The 15,765-nt window shown below is 32.8% G+C and overlaps 1 protein-coding gene across 1 annotated transcript in view; it reads right to left on the bottom strand.

The window, feature by feature from the left end:
• Window positions 1–15,765, bottom strand: part of LOC134846055 (pyruvate dehydrogenase E1 component subunit beta, mitochondrial-like) — a 428,722-nt gene that overhangs the window by 98,591 nt on the left and 314,366 nt on the right. The gene's annotated exons all lie outside the window — the stretch shown is intronic.

Raw genomic sequence — 15,765 nt, 5'->3', positions numbered from 1 at the left:
TGAGGGGCATCAATCGTTGTGTCTTCTTGTGACAACGATGGTGTTTCCCAATGAAATCAATCTGATTTCAGAATGGTTTGCTATGACGGGGTTTTTTCTGTTTTATGTAGAGAACTTCTTTTGTGTTCGACCTCGTCTGGGAATGGCGTGGAGATTGTGCGTGGAGGGGGTGCCTTGTAACTCGGATCTGCACGTATACTCGAACGTCGAGGTGGTCATTGGTCTAGTTCAATGAAGTCACCTTTTCTGCGAAGTCAAGTCGTACTCTAAATCCTTTCAGTTTGTGATTGTGGACGGCATATCGGTTTGTGGTTGGCAATTCTTTTTTAAGTGTAGTGGGGTCGTTTTGTCTTTGGATGTTCGTCTTTGTTGTTGTGTGCTGATCTATATACTGCAAAGTATAGTTTACATTTTATAAAATTTTTATTAGTTCAGTGTTTTAATTATGATTTTGTTTAGTTGTTTTCACAAAAGCATTTGTTTTAGTTCGGTTATTTTGAAGAGTTACTCACCCTTGAGTACCTCTTATTAAAAAAAGAAGTGTGGTCACAAAGCGTGGATGTAGCGCGGTGGGTTAGGGCCGCTATAGAGCATGCTCAGGACGTCCTCTCTGGTGGGTTAGGCCAGGAGTGGGAGTATGATTTCGTGCGGTTTCTGTGAGAGGTCCTGTTATGTGATAACGTTTTATGTTGGGTTTATGGTGGTTTTTCTTATGTTTCGTTGGTTGTGTCCTTTTTTCAAAAATCAAATTGTTTTTGGTATGGGTTTGTCTTCGACTTTTTTGTGTTTTATTATTTCTTTCTTAGACTTTATAATAGTCTTCAAAAGAATAAATTATCCAGTTTTAAATTGGGTTAATCCGGTTTGGGTACCGTTGGTTTTCTTTTCTTAGTCATGCTGTTATTCTATGATTTGTGGTGTTTAGTAAGCTGCGTTGGTTAGTTTTGTTTAGTATATAATTCCTTTCCAACCGGGTTAAAGGAAAGATTGAAACTTGTTATCGCGTGTTAGGGTTGTTGAGTGTGAAAGCTTGAAACTGAAATTCATTATTTAAACAATTCTTCGTGGGCGAGCTGTGCGAGTTTGGATAGAATTCTTGTGCGAGTGAATGGAAATATTAAAAGGTTAGTGCTGCATTTTCATTTTATCAATTTACTACATAGAATTTTAATTTTACTGCTGGTTTTGGGAAAAAATTTAATTACAAATTTTCATTTTTTATGAAATTTACTGCTTTTGAGGAAACAATTTATAAATCAATTTACTACATTTGGTATAAATTTTATCAGTTTATCTTGTGGAAAATATAAGTGAAATGAAGAATTTTAACAAGTTTATTTTTTATTTTGCTTTTTTGTTTCTTCAGATGATTCTGGTATGAAGGCTAAAGATCTAAATGAAACATGAGTAAAGAATGGTTAGTATTTATTTCAAACTTATAAGTGAAGAATATGTATAAATTATACTTACCTGTTAGTCGTCGGGGAAAAAACCGTGGGGAAAGATGTCGTGTATTATGTCGGAGTTTGTTAGTAATTTTGCTAGTATGCGAATGATGTTTTTAGTTTGAAGCAGTGGCCAAAGCAATTGAAGTGCTTTAATTGTTTTTAGTTCTACAGTGCCAACTGCAAACTCATAAGGTGTGTTTTGAATGAAGTTATATAATTTGTGATTGCATTTAGTATTGTGGATGAATTCTAATATAGGGATTTCTATAGGTTGGATAAATTCATGTGGGTTAAGAAAGGGTCTGGATTCTTCTGCGTTAAGGGTCTTCGTGATGGGACAAAATATATACATCTGTGTTATTGGGTCATAATTGCGGAGGATGCCGTGGAGGTTAGTATCTTTGATGCAATATGTGAAATTTAGAAAAAATGGTGAAGTGTATTTAGAGTTAAGAAACTGAAAACTGTGGTGTGGTTGTCTTGATGGAGTGTGTAGATCAAAATGATTTTGTATGAAGCGATAATATGTATATGTGTGGGTTTGTTTAGTGCGTAACATAATGTCGTGTGAGCAGTGCAAATCGCGTTCATGTGGTGCAAGGAAGTGGAAGGTTAGTGTAAATAATTGTAATTTTTCTTTAAAACTTTCGTAAGCTTGCATGTCGGTTAGTGCTTCAGAAATGATGTGATCAAATTTTCGATCAAATATATTGAGTGTAAATACATATGGTGTTTTGATGAAAAATTTTTCTGTTAGTTGTGGGTTAGCGAAGCGCTCATCATCTAAAAACTAGTCTTGGTTAGTTCGGATGATGTTATGATCGTAATATTCTAGCGTAAATTCGTTAGCTCGGGGTGCAGTGAATGTTTTTAGTGATTTTTTATATCCTATATAAGTAAATTGTCTCTGTGTTAGTGGTGTGGTGAGTCGATATAGCATATCTTTATTTCTTTCTATATCGATGTGAGTATTAGATAAAGGTAGGCAAAGGGGATTAGTAAAATGATAATATGATGTCCAATGAAGTGTAGGCATTAAAACATGTTCATCTACAAAACTACGTGTGTCGTTAGTGTCATGAGGGGTGTTTAAAGTATATTGTGGGAATGAAGGTAAGGTGATTGCTAGAAAATCTTTCGTGTTAGTGTGATGTGGATGATTAATATATTCACGGGCTGTTCCTGGTTTGGTTGGGAATGGATGGTTTGGGAATTTTCTTTTAAAAGTGCGATAAGCTCTATTAGTGCTTTTTGATGATTCGGTGGAAGTGGATGATTGTGCTAATGATGTAGAATAAGCTGAAGAGGGTGTAGGGGTAGGTGGGTTTGAGGATTCTATTGTGGAAGAAATCTGATTTATAGTGGGGATGTTAGGGTGTAATTGTTGTTGTTGTAGGGTGATAAAATTATCGATTTCTTGGGAGATTTGGGGAATATCTGGAGAATTGGATGATCGGTCTGAATGAAATGAAGAATAGGTTGGGGTGACTTGTGAAGCATAAGAGGGTGTAGAAATGGATGGGAGTTGGTTACTTGGTGGGATTGGTTGAAAAGGGGGTTTTGAAAAAACTGAGGAGTTGGTTTGAAAATTATTGGATGGAGATGGTTCGGAGTCTGCAAATTCATCAGGGGTTTCAATATTAGGGTTATTGAGTTGTGAAATGGAGTATAAAACTGAAATATTTGAATTAGTGTCTGAATTCATGAATGATGTTATATTACTAGTTGGGAAATCGGGTGGCGGGAAAGCAAAAAGTGGAATTATTGTAATTGGAGTGTTGAGGTTGGTTGGATGTGAATTTGAGCGGTGTAGGGATCCAAGTTGTCGGCTCATAGTGGGCTAAAAAAATTATTATTTTGAGACTGAAAAGCGGTGGTATGTGGTTGTTCGATAATTTGTTCATATGTATTTTCATCTTGTGAATGATGTGTCATTATATGTTGTATGGGACTTTGCGTTATGTTTGGTCTAAAATTTGGATTATGTGTTATTGCTAAATTTCGAAAATTTCGTGGGACTAGGGATAATGGATGGTTATGTGGTAGGGGTGGCAAATGTGGTGCTGTAGGCGTTATTTCTATATTATTATGTTCTTCGCCGTACGTGTTCTGTCTTGTCGCTATTTTTGTGTTATATTCTTTAATTTGTGCGTCTAAAAGAATTTTGTTTATTGATGATGAAAAAATTCCAAAAAATCCTGCAAATAGTATGCGTGCTACACTTGCTTGTCTATTTACTTGTGTGTGTATAGCGCATGTATTATAGATTCCTTTTAAAAGTGAAAAAAGAAATCCTATAAAGTTAAACATTGCATAAAAAATAGTTAATTTTTCTAAGATGTAATAGGGCCATCCTAGAAAATCAAGAATTTCATTTTTTAGTGTGACAAAGCTAAAAATATTTATGGGTGAGATATCTTGTGGTCGGTATTTTTCACCGTTTAGATATATATAGTCTTTTATGTCTTTAAAATATCCGCTATAATCTTGTGTATAGATGTCTGCAAATCCTGCGGTTTCGGCAAGTTTGCGTAAGTTTTGATCAATTGATTGTCTTTGTATAGTCATTACAAGAATTATTCATTAGTGATAGTTCTTGTAAGCGTGTGCTGCTAGTGTCATGTGGCTGTAGATGTCCACCAGGTTGACCATTACTTTTTTGAAAATTAACTGGTATATATGATGTTCCTTCGTTTAGGGGATGACCTGTGGCATAAGGGTCAATTTTTATTTTTCCAGTGGTCATGCCGAAACCTTTTTCGTATTCAACTAATATTTCAGAATATTGTGTTTTGTAAAGTGGGTTTCTGTATTTACATGCAAGTTCTGTTTCTTGATATATTTGGAAACGTGTTAATTTATTTTCTATATTATGGATATTTCTAAAATCAGTACTTTGTTTTCGTGATGGATTTAATTGTTCATATGGGATTGTTTGTATGAAATATTTCTCGTGAAATTTTATCATTCGGGCGTGTATTTTTGCTACTTGAAATGTTGTACATGTATCTTCGGGAAACCAAACAATTGTTGCTTGTGTTCGTGTTGTAGGGTCACAATAGCCTTGATCGTTTTTACAAGGTAATCTAATTCCTTGATAGATCATTGTGTTGTCAGATAAATCTCGTGTGAGTTGTATTTTTTCGAGTTGTATTTTCCAATCGAAAAACATTATTTCTTGATATCCTTTATTTTTTGTGTCTGCTTTGCAGTTTGACGGGTTATGTATACCAATGTGTGGTATCCAGTGTTTATCGTGTATGTCATAAGTTAATCTTCCGTGTGCGCCGTTGTATGGGTATTTTTCATCTAGTTTTATATGTCCTTGATATCTTTCAAGTTCTGCTTGATGTACAGAATCTGCAAAAATTTGGAAATATACTAATTTTCTGTCGGTGTTTTTATTTCTTGTGATATTTAGTCTGAGTAACTCGTTTTTACAATCATCGGGATTGAGATGTAAAAGTCGTTCGATATTACTTTGGTAAAATGATTCGTGGTCAAGTCGGTTTTTATTTCCGTTTGAGACTTGTGAACAATGTACTTTCTTTTCGGAAAATGTTGCTGTGAATTTATATCCGATAACTGTTGTTGCTCGGGCTTTTGAATAGAGTGTCGCTATTACATTTGTAGTTTCTATAGCTTGTGGTTCTGTTTCGCATTGTGATACTTGATTTATTGCATATTTGCGTAGTGTTTTTTGTTCGTTTTCTTCACAATCGTAATGTGTTACTAATAAATCTTGGGGTCCAGTGCGGGGGAAGGGTTTATGTTTTCAATGGAGGTTACTAGAAAAAGGAGTTGGAGAAAAATTAAATTTTTTAGAATATACATGTGTATGACAATCCTGAGTATGGGTTATAAAATGTGATGTAACCAATTGTCTTTTTGGTATATCTGTCGTATTTTTATATTACTTCAGTTGTTATAAATGGTGGTGGTAGTGATTGAGCTGTTATATTTGGTGGGTTTAATGGGTAAGGATGTTGAGCAATGTTGTTTAGTTTAACCGTGATTTCAAATTTTAATTGTAGACTATTTTGTTGGAGTATTTGGATGTTATGATCACGAATGTCTTCGTGGGTATCTTGTCTATATTGTAATCTATTAAGTGCCCAGTTGTGTAGTCGGTTACATTTTGGGTGCTGTCCAAATAATGGTGGGGGTGCCGTGAATGTATTCCAGTCTTATCTTAGAGGGATATTTGTTGATGATTGCTCTCGATATCTAGCGTCGAGATTATTGGGGAAATTTAAAGGAAAAGGTGTCGGTGAAATTTGGCTTATTGATGGTGTTGATGGTAGTGATAATGTTTCTGGTAGTGATGATGATATCGTTGTATCGGTAGAAATATCTATTGGATCATTTATTAAATTGGGTTCACCTTGTGTGAATGATTGTGTTGTCCAATATGGTAGTCGTGATGTTTGGTTTGGGGGGTTAAAGGGATTTTCACGTATTTGTTCAGATGTTGGTGTTGAACCCAAGTAGTCTGAGGGTAGGCTTGAGGTGCTACGTTGTGAAAGAAGCGTAGGGGTTTCTGGTAATATACCAATTGGGTTTTCCCGAGTACTTTGTGATGGGGATTGGGGTATACCAAAATGAACTCGGGGGGTTTGAAAATTTCTGTTTCGTCGTGGATAAATAATTTGTCTATTTATTTCAACTGTATTTTGATTTTGGCTAAGATTTCGTATTCTACTTAATTCTTGTGGTAGTGTTGGGTACAAGTTATATGTTGGTTCACTTAGAGGTGCTTGTCGTTGAACTGGTTCTAGTGGTTCAGATAAGCGAGCGTGTCGTTCTTCAAAGGTATATGGGTTATCTTGGAGGAAATTCGTGTAGATGTTTGGGGGTTTTGGGTAGTTGTAGGTGGTGTTGGGTTTTCCTGGGATGATGTCGGTGAAGACTGACTGTGTGATTGTTGGTTAGCAATTTTTGAGGGTTTTTTATTGATATCTTTTAGTGAAAAAATTTATGTTTATTGTAGTTTTCTTCTAGAAAAAGAATTAAGAGGATTGTTGCTAAGGCGAATGTTATGACTGCCTTCTTTATACATTTGCATATTGTCAAGATGAGGGATGATAAAAATGTTATAAAAATTACAAATAGTAAAAAAATATCTGTTCTACTAAAAAAGGTTCGTATCATTTAGATAAGTTTTGTGTCTCGTACCTGTGAATATGGTCAATGGCTTTTGAAAGTTGGAGGTATAGTTCAAATATGGAATAGAAAATTTAAAAAAATATTGCAAAAAATGATTAAGATTATTACAAAAGCTTCAAAAGTATCAAAAAGAAATATGAATAAAGGTTGGAATATTGTTAAAAAGTTTATGAAAACGTTGAGTATTATGTTGACTGATCGAGAGAAGAGCATTTAAGAAATGGTTTCTTGATCGAATATTTTTTGTTGTTTGGGGCAATTTTCAAGTGTGGTCGAGTTATTTATTGGTTTTTTGACAAGTGGATTGAGTTTTGTGAAAAATTGTTGGGGGCGAATTTTATGGTGTTCGGGAGGTCTTCTTTTACTTTATTTTTATTTGTCAAGTGATCTGGGGTTTTTTTGAGATTTTTATACTTTAGGCTAATTTAATATGGTCGTTCTTTTACTTTAGGCTAATTTAACATTTTTGTGTTGGGGGGTATCTGAGGTCTGAGTTGGGGAAATATTGTTGATCTTTGCGTTATTAGATAAGGGAGGGTTATGATATTATGGTGATTTTTTTTTTACTTGTCAAGTTGGAGTGGTTTGCTTATATTTGACCTGGAGGTCGTAAAGTTATAGTTATAGATATGCCTGGAGTTTAATATTTTTCGTCTAATTGGTTTGTGTTAGAGTTATAGAAGGTGACGGATTGAATGAATCTTATTGGCTAATTTTGAACTAGAATCGCTGCGTGTTTGTCAGCATGTTATTTTGAAAAATGAAAGTTTAAAATGTTTCAGAGGTGCAAAGATTATTAATTGTAAAATTAAAGTTGTTTTTGAAATTCAACTTTCTTTAATATTTTGGATTGTGGAATGAATGTTTTGTAGTTTTTGCGCGGTTGATTTCTAAGTCGTGATGACTCTCTATGTTCTGATTTCTCTAATTGTTCTTGGGGTATAATTTTTTCTGTCATTTTTCTATTTGTTCTTTCTTTTTGAGGTATATTTTGATCTAGTTTTTTGTATTGTTTTTCGTTGTAGTTGATTTTTTATTTTGTTTTTCGAGGTAAATGTCATTTTGCTCTTTTGTTTCACTTTCCGTATGTGGGTGATTTCGAATAACTTCTAAACTTGTGAAAGAATATAATTGAGTTAGTTCGCGTAGTGCGTATTCTTTTGGGTAATAAGGTAATAAATTGTTTCGATGTTGAACAATTTTTTTTTGGTCTGAGTCGGTGATTTTGTATGTTACGTCAGTGGGTTTGGCAATTATTTGGTATGGTCCTTTACGAAGGCGTTGTAATTTTTTAGAAATTCCTTTTTGAGTGTTAAAATTAGGTATTAAAACAAATGTTCCAATTTTCAAATCGGAGGCTGGTGTGAAGCGTGAATTTATTTGTTCATTAATGTTTTGCCTTTGTAACAACTTTTTTGTTACTTTTTGGTAAATTTCATTGTGTTTTTTATCTCTATATAAAATCCATTCGGTGTGTGTACCGGAGGCTAATTTAAGAATTTGAGGGTGATGAAAATGATCTTCATCATGTGTGTGTAAAGGTAGTTTATAACAAATTGAGTCTTTATTCGGTTGACAATGACTTTGTGCATTTTTATGAGAGTTTGCTGTAAACATAATTGGTTTACGTGGCTTTTGATTAAAAACCATTTCATATAGTGACATTCCTAGAGTTGTCGTAATTTGTGAATTATATGCTAAGGGGAATAATTTTACATCTGCTGACCATTCGGTGTATCTTGTATCATTTCCATTGATGATACATCTAAGATATTCTTGTAGTGAACGGTTCATACCTTCGAATAAGCCGTTTGTCCAAGGTGCATGAGATGTACGCCGTTTGTGCTTAATGTTATATAAATGACATAGTGTGATGATTTCATTATTTATGAATTCTGTACCGTTGTCTGTAACTAAAATTTCGGGTAGTCCGAACTTGGCTATCCAGTGTTCATAAAGTGTTGTGTAAGCGTAATAAGCGTTACAATGTGGTACTGGGTTGAGTGCTACATAATGTGTAAATGCGTCAACAATTACCATAATGTAGGAGTTTCCTTCGGATGAGGGTGAAATTGGTCCTTTTGTATCAAATGAAATACGGTGGTTAAAGTACAAACTTTGTCCTTTAAAATCTTGTTTTTGTGCTATTTGTTTTTGATTTGGATAAGGTTTATTTAGCTGACATACTATACAATAATTTCATAGTACTTTTATCCAAATTGGTGCATTTGGGAAATAGAAATTTTGTATAAAATTTGAATATGTTTTTTCTGATCCTGAGTGTCCTTTAATGTTTTGTGTATGTGAAATGTTAAAAGCTATGAAAATCATACTTAAAGGGAGACAGGGAACTGTAGATTCATTTAATTGGTATTCTAGAAGGTCTGTGTTTTCATTGATTGTTGTATTATTAAATTTTCGAAAATATCGGAGGAGTGTTTTATTTCCTAAAATCGTGGTATCTGCTTTTACGGGTTTAGTTTTGTATTTATGCCATGATTTCAGTTGTCTAATTACTGGGTCAAGATTTTGATATTGTTTCAAGGTATTAATTTTAATTTTATCTGTTGGGGGGAAAAAATGTTTTCAATTTCTAATTTAGATAAAGGAATTGTGTCAAGTGGGTCATGGAGGTCAAAAACTTGATTTATTGTGTATTTTGAATCATTTGTTTGTGGTCCTGATAAATTTATTTTATCAGTTAGATTTTCTTTTTCAATTAACGGAAAAAGGTCTTTTTTATGCGAGTGTTGTTTTACTCTTTTTTGTTGGGTGTTATTTTTTATCCATTGTGAGTATGGAATTGGTTTGAAAGTTGATGTTCCAAGTAGGTCAACTTCGTAGTGGTTATTTTGGCAATCTAAGTAAAGTGGGAAGTGTTGTAGGCTATTTATCTGTGATTGTTCAATGTCAGTTTTTACTGCATATTTGCATTCTAGTCGGGGTGATGTTTCGTTTTCTGCAAGGTAAAATTTTATACTTTTGGGTATTTCAACTGTAGTTTTTCGTGTAAGTAATTCAGGTGGTGTATTTCGACTTAATGTATCTGGTAATGCAAGAATCTTTCCTGCTGTCCAAACTATATGTAAGTTTGGAAATTTCATTAGAATTAATTGAAATCTATAAACTCGGTGATTTGGGTTTGACTTTTGTGTAAAGAGAAAAATGATTGGTTTGTGATCTGTGAATAGAACTGTTGGATGTTTTGATCCAAGTATCAGAAATTCATATTCTGTAAGTGTATAAATTATAGCTGTACATTCTCTCATTAAAGTTGAGAGTCGTAGCTCTGCTTGAGTGAATAATCGAGAATTTGCTGATATAAGGTTCATTTTATTTGTACCATTGTGTGGTTGTAATAATGCTGCGCCGATGCCAAAATTTGAAGCATCGCACATTGCATAGAATGGTTGATTTGGATCTGGAATTGTATTTGAAATTTGTTCAGTTAGAAGTTTTTTAATTTCATTAAATCGTGTTTGATGTTCTGTATTCCATTCAAAATTATTTTGTTGTCTGAGGATATTATAGAATGGTCTTAAATAAAATTGCATTTTATAAAAGTATTTGCTTAAAAAATTCAACATTCCAAGGAATTCTTGGATTTTCTTTTTGTTTGTTGGTGGTTGAAGTTTTTGAATAGCATCAATGCGTGATTTTAATGGAGTTATTGTCTTTCTTTCTATATTATGTCCTAAAAATTTAACTCGTGTTAAAAAGAAGTGTGACTTATCGGGGCGGCCTTCAGATTTTCGTTCTGAAGTATTTTGTGATAGTGTTCTAAAACTGTAAGCATTTCTTCTTTTGTCTGTGATTGCATAAAAACATCGTCTAAATAGTTGATTGCGTTTTTCTTGAGTATTAGTGGTCTAAAAATTTTGCTCATAAAAGCTGAAAATGCTGCTGGTCCTATGGATATTCCATAAAATAGGCGGTTGAATTCATATTGCTGATTTCCAATAACAAATTGTGTTAAACGTCGTGATTGTTCATCTAGTGGCATTTGATTGTATGCACTATTCATATCTGCGGTTGTAAAGTATTTTCCGTTTGTTTTTGTTAAAATAACTTGTTTTGGTTCAATAGGCCAATTGCATTTTGATTCGTCTATTAGTGAATTTATATATCTAGCGTCTCAAACTATTTTTAATGATTCTCCCTTTGCTAAGATGATAACAGGTTTAATAAATGTGTTACCTTTTGGTTGTTCTTCTTTGTTTACCGGTGAGATAATTTTATATTGCTCTAAAATATCGAGTAATCTGTTTACTTTATCGTGTAAATGAATTGGTACTTTACTTGCTCTTTGTTTTTTGAAAACTGCGTCAGGTTTTAACGGGAGATGTAGTGATGAACTGATTTTGCCAACATCAAATTTGGATGTTGCATAGACTGATGAATAATTTATTAGCTGTTTGGCTAACTTATCAAATTCGTCTTGTGTTATTTGTGAATGTTGGAAGTTAAACATTGTTAAAAGTTTCTTTTGATCCTCTGTATAGTTATTTGTGTTGAATGTAGGTTTGAAATATGGGGTTTTTGTGAAATAATCTGTATTTTTTTTTTCATTACTTATTATATTATTTATGGATAGTTCTTCGTTAAGAATTGTGGATTGACAAATATCTAATAATTGGAGTATGTTATTTACGCGGTATACTTTTTCATGCATTGGTGATATTGTAGCGTTGGTTTTGCCATATCCTAAAAGTCCTAAGGGTAATGTTACTTGATACGCTGTATTATTATATACATGTAACGAAATGATGTCTGAATTCGTATTTTTCAAATATTTTATGGATGAAATTGTGATTTTGAAAAACTTATGGAAAGAATTGAAGATTGACATATGTCTAGTAGTTGTAATATATTATTGACTCTGTATGCTACTTCGTTTGTGGGTGAAGTTGTGGCATTTGTTTCACAGTATCTTAAGAGTCTTAGAGGTAATGTTATCTGGTATGGTGAATTATTATATACGTGTAGCGAAATAATATCGGAATTTGAGTTTTTCATGTATTTTATGGATGAAATTGTTATTCGAAAAAATTTATGAATGGGTCTAAATTCAAGGTCTGACATAAAGAGTTGTTGTTTATTTTGATTTTTATCATATTGGTGAACTTGTTTTATTGAAAAGTTATATATGTTTCCTGATAGTGGTTTCAGGTGTTTCCGTTGTTGGTTATAAATTGGATAAAATTTTGAAAAGAATGCTGGTTGTTTATTTAATCTTTGAAAAAATGTTAGGGCTGTATTTTTTGTTTTTGTGTACTTATCTTTGATTCGTATTTTACTATTCAAGATGTTGATTGTTGGTATATATTTCGTGATAAATGGTATTCCAATGATATTGTGTTTAATATCAGTGATATGAAATATTTGTTTAAATGGCTTGTTTAAAATTTTATTTTGCTCCATTGTTCTCGTGGGGAGAAAAATAATTGAACTTTTCCATAGTTTACTAATGTTGATCCTTGTGCTGTTGCTAGTTTACTGGAGGTTACAAGAGGCGTTAATTTTGGGTGTAATGTTTTGATTTCATTCCATGTGGGAATGTTAATTATGTTTGATTCTGATCCTGAATCAATTAAAAAATCAATTTCAAGGTCTGGTGGTTGAAATTCTTTGTTTCTTGGACTTTCTAAAAGACATGGTATTGTCCAAATTTTTTCTTTGGGTTGTTCTTTTTGTACATTTTGGTAGATGTGATGTGTATTCAAACATTTTGGTTTGTCATTTTCATTGGGTTTATTTACAGTGTTAATTTCGTTAGTTTCTTGTGCCGTTTGTGTAGTATGGATGGGTTCAATATAATAATTGTGAAGGAGTTCCAATTGATTTTCATATATATGTGATGAAAAAGGTTGTTCATATATAATAGGTTCGTAGTCGTTCTCGACTGCTATCATATTTATGGAGATAGTGTTTTCTGTATCACTTTCTGTGTCTGATGATTCACAGTTTATTTGATTTAGTTGTAATTCGTTATTTCCTGTGTCGTCAATACCTGGGGGGTCTGATGTTGTTTCTTCATTTGATTGTACTTGATTAATATGTCTTTGATGTTTGGGTGTACTACTTCTGTAGCGATGTTTAGAATTATTATAATGGTTATTATTTCTATGTGGTGATTGAGAATAATTTCTATATCGATTATTATAACTTGAATGTCAGTTTTGTGAATTATTTTGTGATATGTTTTGATAATTATCGTTTGATCTGTGATAGTTTGATCTGTTATATGAGTTATTTCTCGATCGATTGTTCGGGTAATTCTGATTTCGGTTGTTCGAACAACTTCTATTTCGATTATTTGAATAGTTTCTATTTCTGTTATATGATGAGTTTCGTGATTGATTGTTTGGATAGTTTTTATTTCTTGTGTTTGATTGTAAATTGGATCTAGAAACAAATTTTGTTGTATTTGAATTTGATCTGGAGTAGTTATTTCGATTATTTCTGTGTATTTCTTCGTTCTGGTGATCTTCCTCTATAAGTTGAGTTATATGGTGATTGATTCCTTGTGTAATTAGTATTGTTCGGAAGTGGTTTTCCCGAACTGTTGTTGCTTTATACATTTTTGTTTGGTAGATTTTGATCCTTTTTCATATATTGATAGAATGATTTATTTGGTTCTTTATATTTTGAGGCTTGTTTTGGTTATCTTGTTGTTTTTGTCTACATTCAGAAATACTATGTCCGTATCGTCGGCAATAATTACACCATTTTTTGAAAGACGGTTTGCCTTTAAAGTTTGGGTGTTTTTCATAAATATTTAGTATTTCAGTGATTTTTTCAACGAGGTCTGTATCGGATTCCTGTATATTATTGATATTTGTGGTGTTTGTTTCGATTCCATTAACATATTGTAATTTCAGATTTTCTGTTTCTTCAAGTTTCATTGTGATTTCCGCTTGTTCTAGTTTGTCTACTAGTTTTCGAAAATCTAAATCGGGTTCTCGGATTGAGGAAGGATGGGATGCTCTCTTTTTTATTGCTATTTTCCTGAATTGAGGTGTTAAGGTCATCATTAAAATTTCTGTCATTTTTGTGTTTTTATAGTCATGTGTATTTAATGAATATGCTTTTCGAACTAGTGTTTCGATACGTACTGCTAATTGTTTGATAGTTTCATTTGGTAATCTGCGAATTTCATTACATAAAACTCTTTGGTGTTGTTTATTTCTTTCGGAATCAAACATTTTTGAAAATTCTTGTGTAAATCTTTTCCAATTTGATTTTATTTCTATTGGAAATACTGAAAACCATTTTTGGGCTGCGCCATCTAAGGTTGTTTGTATCAACGCTGTGCGTCGATGTATCCAATTTTGATGTAGTGGTGTATTAATTGGTTCAGGTCCTATATTTAAAATTAAATTTGCTGTTACTGCATTTAAATAATCTTCTACAGAATATTCAGGGTCTGTTCCTGTGAATACCATTAATGGTTTGTTTGATGTTATTGATGATCCACCCATAAGGTATGGATTCATTGTCATTTGTAGTGACTCTGCGGCATTTGGTATTTGTGAAAAATTTGAAAGTTGATTTTTTGTTATTTCGTGTTGTTGAAGGTAACATGGGAGTGGTATTTCACTTTGCATTTTAGTTGGTTGATACGAGTGTGTGATCATTGGGTTTTGTGGCTGAATTGGTTGAAAAGATTGTGTATTAGTTGGGTTTTGCATTTGTATTGGTTGTTGATTTTGTGTATCTGTCGGATGTGGAGAAAAAATTCTATGATATGTATATGGTTTTTGCACTCCTTGTCCGCAATATTCTTGAGTATATGGTGCAAAAATTTCTGGTTGTAAATAATCATCATCAGATGATAAGTAATCTGTATGATGAGGTGCTTTTTTATTTCTATTTTCCTGAAAAAATGGGTAATTTTCACTACGATCCTGTGGAGGATGTGAATTAGTTTGAAATTTACTGAGTTGGTTTTTGTCATTGGGTTATCCCAATATCGAGATCTTACATGATTATTACTAGTTTTTCGTGGGGGATAATTTGTTTTCGATGAATGTGCGTAATTATAATTGTGTTCTGCAAAAGTGTTTCTTGTGAACGTTCTTCGTGTTTTTGACGGTACTGTCATAGGTCTATTTGTTTGATAATCCATTTGTGAATGAATATTGTGGAGCAACCGAGGGTTTAACGGTTGATTGTAAGGTTACGTGTGCTAGTGAAGAGTGTGTATTTTTTGGTGTAGTTAAATTTGGACGTATTGGTGAAATGCTTTGTTGTGTAGTTGTTGTTGTTTGTACGATTTCTTCATTTATAAAGTGTGATGGTGTTTGGATATCTTGATGTGTAAGACTCCTAGTTCCATTAAGGTTTTCATTGTGTATGACGGTTGAATTTAAACTGTTGTTTCGCGTATCAGGTAAAAATGTATTGTAGTTTAACGGTGTTGCATCAATGGTTAATGGTACTACTCTTACATAATCTCTTTGATAAGATATTGTACTTATTGCTTGACTTGAGATTGATTGTGGGATGTTTATAAATGCATGATGAGGCCATTCTGGGTCCCAAACGTAGTCTGACTGTTCTGTGATGGCAATATCATCGTTTGGATTTTGAGGTCTGAAATTTTTTCTTGCTTGTGAAATTAAGTCTATATTATGTGTGAAATAATCTATTATAAACCATGCCAAAATTTTTTGTAAGTCATGTTTTGTGTGTTGTGAAACTTCGTCTTTAGGGAAATTTTCTTTAATTATATGTAGAAAAGTTGGAAATAATGTGATTTCCTGTCGTACTTTTGTATGTTTGGATGTCTCAGTTGGTGAGATATTTGGAATTTCAGTTTTTTCTAATATTGAAATATAACTATATATTATTGCAAAAACTTCGTTAGTAAATGTTGAGTTTGCTCTTTGTGAGTTATGATATTGTACGCTTTTAATGTATTCTGAGAATACTTTTGAAAATTCTAAGTCAAGATCGTCTGTTTGAATTACATATTTGCGGTGATTCGGATTTGGTGTACTGAATTCTATGGTGTAGATTCTATATTGTTGTGTTAAATTACATATATCTTTCAGATAATGTTCTATAATTTGTCTTTCGATTTTTACATCTGGGAATTTTGTTTTGCATGGGCTGATTTTGGGTTCAAACAAATTTAGGAGTAAATTCT

Source organism: Symsagittifera roscoffensis, chromosome 5, assembly GCF_963678635.1.
Source record: "Symsagittifera roscoffensis chromosome 5, txSymRosc1.1, whole genome shotgun sequence".
Taxonomy (NCBI): Eukaryota; Metazoa; Xenacoelomorpha; order Acoela; family Convolutidae; genus Symsagittifera; species Symsagittifera roscoffensis.
The sequence above is the reverse complement of the archived record's forward strand: the minus strand, read 5'-3'. Positions and strand labels throughout refer to the sequence as shown.